Source organism: Haemaphysalis longicornis, unplaced genomic scaffold, assembly GCF_048455015.1.
Source record: "Haemaphysalis longicornis isolate Haplotype H1 unplaced genomic scaffold, Haemaphysalis longicornis Haplotype H1 scaffold_34, whole genome shotgun sequence".
Classification (NCBI taxonomy): Eukaryota; Metazoa; Arthropoda; class Arachnida; order Ixodida; family Ixodidae; genus Haemaphysalis; species Haemaphysalis longicornis.
The window spans coordinates 2267449-2278993 of record NW_027526351.1 but is presented as its reverse complement, the minus strand read 5'-3'; the positions used below and the strand labels follow the sequence as shown (position 1 = coordinate 2278993).

The 11545-nt window shown below is 45.3% G+C and overlaps 1 pseudogene; it reads left to right on the top strand.

The window, feature by feature from the left end:
- The first annotated feature begins 223 nt into the window (after positions 1-223).
- Positions 224-1498, top strand: LOC144177927 (uncharacterized; annotated as a pseudogene).
- Positions 1499-11545: the final 10047 nt, after the last annotated feature.

Sequence of the window (11545 nt, the reverse complement as noted above, 5' to 3'; positions counted from 1 at the left end):
ACATGGGGTTATTGGTATGTACCGGTCAAAGGGAGTTCGTAAAGCTACGCCACTTTTGCTACGCCCAGGGGCTGTTCACCTGGAAGGTTCGTGCGTATTAACAGCGCAATTCGCCATCTGCCTTTCAACACATTGGGAATGAAACCTGAATGATTATAGACGTTACGCTTCCATTTATATTCATGATGTGGCAGTGTATTTTGGAAACGTAAGTGTATGCAGTATGAAGTGGACCGGAGCGGCCGCCACAATGGTCTCATTCAACTACTTTTTGCTTTTCGTCCAGTTGTTCGCAGTCATCAGCGCGAGCTTGCCGGTCTGCGTGAAACCACGTGCGAATGGCACGCCGTATGGCACGTGTCCTCTCCGAGCCCGTGTTGCACGGTGCCACTTCAACCTCCCGTTCCGGTAACCCCTCACGCTGCAATCAAGCAAACCGTATCGTCATCATCAAGCCATCCAGGAAGCTAGAACTACAGCCAGCCTTGCACCGCGCACCTCAGCGGGCAGTGGAACGGAGCGTCCGCTACAATGGACTCATCCAACTACTTTTTGCTTTTCGTCCAGTTTGGTCCCTCCCAATAATATAACTTTAAGCGATCTAGTAACTATTGTCTGCTGCTCCTTCCATGCCCACATGAGTTGCTTGATATAATCGCAGATTGTATTGTTGTAAAGCAACTTCTTTGCGGTTATATAAAACAGAAACCTGGTCCGAATAGCGAAGTACTAACTGCCATCACCAATCTAACCACACACTGGAATGACTGTCATGACAACTTGCACAGGCCTAATAACGAAGGTAAAGAAAATCAGTTGCTACTTGATTCCAATGTAACAGATTTAACTGCTCGAATAACTGTACTTGAACAGAAGGTTATTTCCCTCGAGTGCATTCCAGAGAGATACACAGATGCAAGGTTTCGTAACCGCTGCAGTGCAAAACGAAAGTGCCGCTATTAGTTCATGGCTAGATGACTTCGAGGATCGCTCTCGTAGGGAGAACCTAATTTTTTATGGGCTATTAGATTCTGCCTCAGAAACCTGGGCTGAGTCTAAGCTAAAAATACGTGAAATCCTGTCTGCGTCCCTTAAAGTGGAACTTCCTAATGAAGCCATCTGCCGTGCACACAGCCTTGGAACCTTTGTACAGAACAAATTCCGACCCTTTATTGTTCGTTTTTGTTCTTTCCAAACAAGAGAAAGTGTCTTTGCTAAGAAATCAATGCTTCGTAGCAGCCGCGTGTGAGTTAGCGACGATTTCTGCAAGGCCACGCGCAACAATAAGAAAAAGCTTTTAAACTGTGGGAAAACCATTGAGCAGCCACATTACCTCAAGTATAACAAGATACTTATTAACAAGAAAGCTCACGCTTATGGTCCGGTCATCAATCGTGTAACTCAGGCCGGGCCTATTTATGATAACCCCGTGCACGTTGCCCCCAAAGCAAGCAATGCAGAAAGCACAGGGGCCAGCGCTCCTCCTTTACCACCATAGCTAGATATGCATTTTAGACCGCATTAATGTTATTTTTTACTATGTAATTCTCGAAGCGTTATTAACAAGTGTGATGTCCTATCTGTACTAATACACAAAGAAAGCTGTAGCTGCTGTCGTCATAGTAGCCGAAACCTGCCTGTCCGCAAAAATAGAAAATCACGAGATATTTGACTGTTCAAAAAAGTTGTTCTACCGCTGTGACCGGGTAACAGGAGCGGGGCGGTGTATTGATTGCTATTAGCAACGAGATTAGCTCGTTCAATGTGCCTGTTGTTTCGCCGCTTGAAATTGCTGTCGCGTCTGTTCGAATTACCCACAAAGATATCGTTGTGTCTGGCTGCTTCCGGGCTCCTATTCTTACTACCGGCTTTGCAAAGAAATTACACGATGTCCTAAATAAATTGCGAATAATTCCGACTGCGCCTATGTTTCTCCTAGGTGACTTTACTTTCCCTAATGTTTCGTGGTCCCCCCATTCCCAACAATATAACAATTTTCTGCTCACAGTGCTGCTTTTCTTAACTTATGTTCAGACCTTAATCTTACCCAGGTTGGTAATGCTCCAACCCACAATACCTTGTCCACCACCACAGTTCTTGACTTGGTGCTGACCCCGCATCCCGACCTAATTAAGTCCCTGTCAGTTATTGTGGGCGTAAGCGACCATGTATATTTTCCTGTTAACATGACTGAAACAACTAGAAGTGAAAGGACAAAATGTTTTAGGGACTACATTACAGCCAACTATGTTTCAATTAATTATGATCTTCAGGTTTTCTTAAGCAATTACTTTTCGCATTTTCTGGAACGATCCGTGCAACAAAACTGGAGTTGTGTAAGCAGAAGATAGCAGAACTTACCAATCGTAATAATCCACTCCGCAAAATTAGGCAAAACAAAAGTCCCCCCTCTTCACGACTATACCAAAATGACAGCTAGGTAACAAGAAACAAATTTTTCGAAGCGAAAAGCTAACAACGTGGAAAGGTGGTCCGGTTAGCTTCACTCAGCTGATGAGAACGCTTGCGCATTATTCTTTGCAAAAGAAAATTATTATTAACAAACGCTTCTCTCCCTGCTTGCAACAAACCCACAGAACGTTTGGCAGACGATTAGCGGACATGAAAAAAGGCGATAGAATAATTCCATGACGATCACAGCTTTGTACCCAAAGAAGCGGGATGTGTCTTTTTAGCTCTGTGTTTTCATCTTGGTTTGTTAAATCCACAGCACTTTCTTTTCCCGACACCCTCTCCCACAATTTTGTTCACATAGAATGAGTTACATTTGACTGTGTTGGCATCCAAAAATATTCAAACATAAAAATTAGCCAGTGCGGCAGGTGAAGATGGTATCTGTGCAAAGTGTTTGCATGATACAACTGTTTACTCATCCGTTATTTCTCTAAGCTTTTCACGCAGTCTTTCGAAAATCATTGCCTTCCGGGCGACTGTAAAGCGGGAAAGGTGGTTCCTCTTCATAAATCAAGTGACGTTCGCACTTACAGGCCCCTATCGTTAAAAAGTATATCGTGTCAGCTCATGGAACCCGTCATCTATTCCCACACATTCACTTTTTTAGAAAACAACTCCTTCCTTAGCGATCATCAGCATGGATTCCGGAAAAAGCTCTCGTGTGAGCCCCAGCTTCCCTGCTTTATCAATGACTATTTCTTGCCACTGTATTTTCCCCGACTTTGTTAAAGCTTTTGACGTTGTATGCCACAAACTGCTGGTGCTAAAACTAAGCAAACTTAATGGTGATGCTACCATATTAAAAGGGATTGAACGCTTTCTGACAGACCGCTGCCAATTTATAACTACTAATGAATCCATTTTCCCTCTCTCACTCTGTAACCTCTGGCGTCCCCCAAGGATCCGTCCTTGGCCCACTACTTTTCCTAATTTACATTAACGACTGGCCAAATAACATCTCTTCTACTACAAATCTTTTCGCCGATGATTACGTTATTTACCGCAAAATAAACGCCTTCTGACCACCTTGTTTTTCAGTTGACTTAGACAAAGTTTCATCCTGGTTCAATACTTGGCTAAAGAACCTTAATATCACAACATGCAAGATAATTATAGTTTCACGTCGAACGTGTGATATTTTTACTAAAAACGTACTTATTATTTCACCCTTACTAAATTTAGCTCATAGAAGTACCTTGGCGTTACAATTTCTTACAGCCTTTTCTGGCAGATGCACGACCTAATTTTAAACAATGCTAACCGAACTCTTGGTTATTTACGCCGTAACTTCTGACTTGCCACGATGCACTTGAAACTTCTCTTCAAAGCACTAGTGCGACCTAACCTCGCATATTCATCATCTGTATGGGATCCACGCGTAAAGATTCATATCATTAGCCTGGAAGCAATTCACAATCGCGCCGCTCGATTCATTTTGTCCAATTATTCCTGCACGGCAAGCGTAACTCATTTGAAGTCAGCTTTAAATCGACTTAGTTGTACCACAAGTTGTACTATACCATGCACTCATTGAGTAACTCGCTTTTTTTCCGCCATCCTACATTTCATCCCGCAGCGATCGGAATTCCAAGCAGCCGTAGAAATCTTTCTACTTCATTCGTCCCCACAAGCTGGGACTGGAAGCACCTTCCGGCTTCCATCGCATCAATCACTAACCCGGCCAACTTCAAGAGTACCATTAGCGCATACCCTTTTAAAACAAACTCCATTTGTTTGTACAGACTGTTATTTGTATTTACACTAATCCTCTCTGTAACACATTGTGAATTGAGAGTAAATTGAGATGAAATGAAATTAAAAACATGGCAGGAGCACCTCGAACATTTGGGCAAACTCCTAGCGACTATATCGAAGGTCGGCTTCACAGTCAACATTGGCTAATTCAGATTTGCTGAGTCAGAGGTCAGGTAGCTAGGGCATGTAGTAGGATCCGGTGTTCACTCTCCCGGCCAGGAAAGGGCAGATGCTATTGTGCAAATAAAATAACCCCTGACAAAAAAAGACCTGCACAGTTCACTACGTCTATTTAACTACTACAGCTAGTACATCCCCTCTTACTCATAAACGCTGCTCCCGTTGACTCAGTTGAAGAACCGGCCAGTGCCAAAAACAATCCCTTGGGTTGATGAGGTAGGGAGGGCATTCACGGCTGCCAAGCTGCTTCGTCTATTTTGTCAGCTCTTACCATACCCGAGGTCGACAAATACTTTATTTTGACAGCTGATTCGTACGAGAAAGCTGCAGGGGCATGCTTAGCGCAGAAGAGCGAGAGATAGAAAAATCCCATTGCTTTTCTGAGTATTAAGGTTCACTCCCTGTTGTTTAGAGGGACCCAGAAAACAGTGCGGTGACTGGGCTTGCAGGAACGGGTCGGATGCTTGGGACCGGGTAGCGCGGGCCATCACCGTTAATGTTTTTATAAGGCGTTTAGCAGCTGAGGACGTAATAATGTGGCCTTCTCGTAACGTATCCCGCTCATCTAATTTCATCTGGTACCGTGACCAGGATGCTGAGTCCTACACTTGAACACCACACCTACCAGTAAGCCTCCTGATGAGAGACAGGCCTACAACAAAACAGGGGATAACGACCAGCGAACCCATTGACAACAACACCAGATATTCAGCATTCGCCATGGAAGGACGGAAGCAAACATGTGTATGAATTTGAAGAAATGGACACACAACCCATCGTCCACGGAGAGCTCAAGGAGAATTGTGGACTTTTATTGCTTAAAGAAGCGCCACTCACTGCGTTGACGAAGAATTTGAACATATTTTTGAGTATGGTGATTTAGAAGAAATAACCTCATTAACCAGGTATGAGGAGTCTAATGCCCTTTCTAAGTTTAGTGATGAACGTCTTTTCTCCAGAGTTGCACCAACCACGCAAGAGTCAAGTGGTCATCACGCGACAGGTGCGACGGAACACGAGCGAGTTCAAGCGCGGCAGCCCAAATCAAGCTCACGAAATGTCAAGGAGACATTTCACAGTGATTTGCTTTTGGACCGACTTTGACTGTATCATTTATAACAATGATTTCCTTGAAAATGTAGGTAAATTAAAGTACTTCCTGAGAAAATCTAAAGTAACAGTCTACAGTGTCTTCGGTAGACTACAAACTTTAAACAAAATCTACGGAACCGAACGACATTTTACCTGTTAAAGCAATAATTCTGCAAGAAAGTACCTAGAGAAACAAGCACTCTGCCAAAGAGTACTTAGAAAAACAAGCACATGAGCAAGCTCCTAAATTGCACACATTTGAGTCCTATACTAAATAAGAAGGCCTGAAGAAATTGCATAATATTTACAAGCTCGTCCGTGCTCATTGAAGAACCTCGGAGTTGACATTGACGACCAACCCCAAGCGGCAGTGGCCGATTTTCAATGTTTGGAAACCATATAGATAACTATTGGCTTCCGACCAAGTGGCCACCTTTCGGTACATCAGCAGACATATTGACTGGGCCAGTCATAGGTACATCAGCGGTCAGATTGATTTGGCGCCAAGTAAACGGTGACCGAAAGTAGCGTCACACAGAAACGTCAAACGTCATCGGAGGACAAGCTTTGCGGAAGCAATAAAATTTTTCAGAGGCCATACCTATACCATGTCCTACCGGGTATAAACATCCGGTTTGAGGGGTGAACAAGCAACAACGCAACAAAACCTAGTTACAAACAGGACAGCAGCACCTCGTCACAAAAGGGGCCTGTTCAAACTATAGTGCAGCGTATTCAAAATAGCGTGCGAGATTGTGTTACACGTTTTATAGGCATGGGTCCTTTGGGTGGCCCAGTGCAACGGGGTCCCGCGGACTACTTGAATGTGCCCTTCCACACTTCCTTTGTAACCACGGCGTCGGAAAGGACGGACGCGTCGCAGTGACGGCTGTGTCTGCTTTGCGGCAGGTGTGTTGTGGTGTCGGTGACTCTGTGTGAAGTATATCTGCCTAGTGTACTAAAGCCGTTTGCCTACTGCGAGCGGCAGCCGAAACGGTGAGTAACCATTCATTTTTCATTGCGTGCACGTCAGCACTCGAGATCATCCCCGCCTGAACTTAAGCTGTCGTTTTTATTAGTTGGCGCTCTTGATTGCTGCGTTGTATTTTTCGTTCATACCACAAACTAAGCGGTCACGTACTCGGGTCTTTTTTTGTGTGATGCCAGTTCTAGCTATCCTCTTTTACGGCTACGTCTTTCCGAACAAGATGCCCTTCTCTCACCGCAGGTTCGCTACGTCCAGCATGCGTTGAAGCAACACTCGCGTGCAATATGAGAATTTTGGATGTATTCAGCTGGCGTCATTACACACTAGCAGTAAATAAAGCTCTCGTTTCGTTATTTTCGTGAGCTACGTACAGATATTGCCGAGCGGGAAAGTACCTGTACTGCTGCTGGGCTTCTACGTCTGTTTCGTTCGCTTCTGACGAGGCAGAAGTGAGCGCGTCAGACAGCAACACCATAACGAGTTTATTACCGAATGAGGTACGTTCATAACATTGCTTGAAATTGTGGCTTTATAAGGTTTTGACTTGAAATATCACATATTGACTGGTCACAGGGCATCTCTTCTAGCTCCGTGCTGGCAAAGATGTATTGCAATAAAGAAAACGTGACAGCTTGTGCGTTCCCCAACCCAATGTAAAGCGCTTTGTCTCACAGGACGAGTTCCCGCAGTGTTACAAAACCAAACTTAGGCAAAGAAAACGTTGAAATCCCGAAATTTTTCGGTTGCCATCAATTGCTTCTCTCGCAGCAGTAGGCCCAACAATATTACATAGAACCGCTGGCTTCATGCGTTGCCTCTTTGGATGTTTTTTTAAAGCAAAGCTTCATACCTCTGCCCCCGAAGGATTCTTTCGCGACCTTTGGTGTCAACAGAAAACTCCCGCAAACAAATAAACGACTTTACTGGCACCGCAAGGAATTGAACCTGTAACTATTAGCGTAACAAAGGGAGAGCCCGTTGTCTTACCGATTTAGCTACGAGCCCACGCGGAGACGGGGAAGATCGTTGGTGGGTTCACCAAGCACATCTACGGGTTTACCCCCTGCATTCTCGCTAATTGCCACGTGATAGCGTCACGCGACATCGGGCACCGCTGTGCGCCCCGTCCACAGCACGTATAGCGGCCCTGTGCGCGCTTTGGCCGTGTGCTAGAGTTATAAAAATTTAAGGAAGGTCCCATTAACGCATCACATTTCACTTCTAGTTCCCCAGTGTGCTGAAGCCTGTGACCTCCAGTGTTCAGGTAAAAAATCACAGCACCTTGTCTTACACCCTCACGCCAAACGACACTTCAAGGAACACATTTAAATTCTCCTGGATGGCCAGGCCATCACTCCAAGCTCCAGCATGAAGATCCTTGGTCTTCATATCCAGGCCAACACCAAGGGTGAGGTATCTTGGCAGCGCCTGATACGCAGCTTCAATCAATTCATACACATGATCAGGCGAGTTGCCATAAAGAAGCGAGGCCTCAAGAATTTCGATACCTTTCGATTAATTCAAGCTTTTGTCCTCTCGATAATCACGTCGACCCCCTGTCATCTTCACGGCAAGGGGTACTTAAAGATGCTTTATATAATGATTAGAAAGACGGTTGAGCTGGCCATTGGTATTCCCCTGAGTGCGTTCACAGATTGCCTGCGTAGCACGGGGCTGCGCAACACGTCGCAAGAGCTGATAGAGGGACATCTTTCTAACCAGAAGCTCCGAATGAGCAGAACTGCGGTGGGTTGCCACATCCTTGACCAGATTGGCCGGGCTGCACAGAATCTCACTCCGCTTGATGTACTCCCGCACTCTTGGCGACAAGAACTAAAGATCCTCCCTTTGCTTAGAAATATGAACCCCGCACACGACGAGGGTCGCCGACAAGCACCGGCACAAGCACTCAACACCAGACTCGATGGGGACCATGCAGTTATCTACACTGACGCCTCCAACATCGAGGTCACTAGTACGCCATCATCGTGCCTACCTGCAGAAGCAACCTCCTTGCGTGCGCCTCACTCAAGACCCAAGACATAATGTTAGCAGAAGAGGCAGCCATCGCCTTGGCTCTCACTCAAAAAGGGGTTCGGAAGGCAGCAACCGATATCTAACAAGCCTACCGGAATTACCAGTCGCGTTGGGTGTCCCGACGTGCACTTCGTGTGCTAAAAACACTTTCCCCAAACTGTTCTATTCACCTGACCTGGACAACCGCTCATGCTTCCATGGAGGGCAAGGAATACGCCCACCAACAAGCCCCCGCTTTTACCACGCGTGCTATGGAGCTCCGTGAGGACAGTCACACGCTTGTCTCGTTTGGGGATATAACCCAGCATTATCGCCTTCAGAGACAGACCCTACTTTTGCCTTATTCTGACCTTTCCAGAGAAAAAGAAACTACCCTACGGCACATACAATCCGGCTGCTTCCCACACCCGACGCGTCTTCACTTAATGCACCCGAATCGCGAAGACGATGGCTCTAAATATTGCTCAGAAGTAGGAACACTCCGCTACATAATCGGGGTGTGCGACTTTAGCCCTGAGCACCTCCTTTCTTTCCGTGAACTACACAACAAGAGAAATGGGAGATGCTGCTGTCCTCACCCTGTTTGCCTACCCAGCTTCAACTGGTGGACAGAGCACAGGCGGAGCGGACTGCATATGGGCTCGAGTGAAAAAAGAGCCACTCCCCTGTGCCGCACTCTGGGCCGTTAAGAAATCTTAATAGAAGTATTTCTTCCACCTATAGCTCAACCTCCTTCTCTTGCTCCTCTTTCTTCTGGTCCTCCTCCACCGTCTCTGCCGCCGATCTCGTCGCCTCTGTCCACGGCGGCAGGCATGGAGAAGTGAGATTGTCTAAAACCGAGCTTGAGCTTACTTTTTTTATTAAAAAAAAGTTTGTGCTCCTGTGCTACACCAATACAACTCAACTAACCATCGTTCATGCATTATCATTGATTTAACGTTACAAAGAATACCTTTTTGAAGTAATAAATGGTGTGGTTAGGTGCATTTCCCTTCGGTCTGGTTTCGCTATTTGTAGAGCGACGTGACTGATTTTAAGGGACGTCGAATGGGTAATCGTTGTCGGTGCCGTGAACAGCTTTGCTTTCCAACCACATTCACGGGGTGGATTGGCGCAATTTTTTAATTACCTTCTGCGATTGCTATAGTGTGAAGAACCTTTTCGGGGAAATTCCAGACTCTTTTCTCAACAACGAGCCAAGTTAGTGCTATCGTAAAGCGCAGAATTGAAAAATAAATAGCCGTAAGTGCACGCGTTTTATGTTTTAGAGCGAGTGTTAGAAGTTAAAAGTTTAGGCTGAATATTTCACACGTACTTGCGCTGAGGGTGCTAGGTAGTGTGTTTATAATAAGGGCGCACTTAACATTGCAGTACACGATTTTAACGTATTACAGGCGCTACAACGCAAAAGTGTTTCCCATGGAGAAGTGGTGTATGCACCATTGAGAACGAGTCTTTCAAGCTCGACCACTCTGCAATAGTGCTTTGGAACTATATACTAATATCTCTGCAGATCGGCGAACTACGGAAGAAAAGGGTCTTGTTTTTATTTACCTGAATGCTTCGGTTTTGTAGGCACCTCTAGCAGCTAAACAAAGTATGGATCTACTCGCACTTCGTGAGGTTTTTTTTGGCTACTACAGTGTTCACGTTTTGAATTCGTGTTAAAGTTTTGAACAAACGTTTTCTGTATTGCTGCTACTGTTAAGTCAGGTTTCTTATTGTAAATTTGATATGCATAATTAAAAAGTGAGCTAGGAGATCCGTTGTGGTATGGTGCTCAGTTGTCTTTGTGAAGTCACGTAATTGCTTCCGAAAGCTGATGCAGTTAGTTTATTGCGTCTGGCGATTTCATTTCTCTTTTATACATAATATTGTAGAGAAAATTATTTAATGCATGCCCAATAAATGCTTTTCTGTATAATGGCATGCATAACGCCTTAATGTTGGTGCGAGGCAACTCATAGAAAAGCCGTGGAGCATAAGAACTGGCCAGAAAGCTAGAAATCTGCATGAAAATAGCACGGGGTCCACGCATAGGCATTATAATGAGAATATGCCTTTCCAAACATTGTTCAATATTGGCCTTCCAGTGCTTGGCGAATTTCTAGCTTGTCACCTTTCCAAAACACCAGCTAATACTAGCGGCGGAGGTATTGCCCAACTCGGACACATTGGCCACTAATGATTTGCCTTGCTTGGGATGGGGTTCTACGGAAATATGCACTGCTTCGCGCCTTGTGAAATGAGCTTATACTGAAGTACAACCACCTCCTTTTCACAAAAACATCAATGCAAGAACAAAGGGGCCGCCAGAATTATTTGTCCCCTCTTCTGCGCGAGTTTAATATTTGAAGCCGTGAATCTGCACAAATGACGATTTCAAGGGAGGACCCGCTCCGTACAATCAACAGAAAGAAGACAAAACAGGGACAACTTTTAAGACTTAGCGTCTATCCTGGCTGTACATGAGAATGCTGATACCTGCCGCCTCCGCGAAGGAAAGACCCATATGACAGATAACTGCATGGCTGAACGGAAAATATAAGAGAAAAAATCCCGACTCCGGACGCTAAGAGGCTGCTTCCGCTACGCGAAGCCGTTTTCTCCTGCAAGGGATTCCAGAGTGGCGCGAAGATTATGGTCCAGCAACTGCAATTAACGGCAAATTTCTTCAATTTGCGACCCCATCTGCTAACAGACATACCAGAGAAAGTAAAGAGCGTTTCAAGCTCGGCCACCGACAAAACAGAAAGCACAGTCCATCTGTAGACAGCGCTTGTTTGGGCCAAGAGTGCAGGAACTAAACGTTTTGCGAGGCTCCTTTTTGACGAAGGCAGCTAGCGTAGTTTTATTACAGAATCGCTATCGAGTCAACTACGATGTGAATCGTTCAGCCACGAACTGTTATCTATTTAATTGTTAGAGTATACTGCACTACAACATAAACGTTATCGGAAAGTGAAAGTCCCCCCATACAGTCCGCTCAGCAGCAATACATTCGCAGTAGAAGCACAT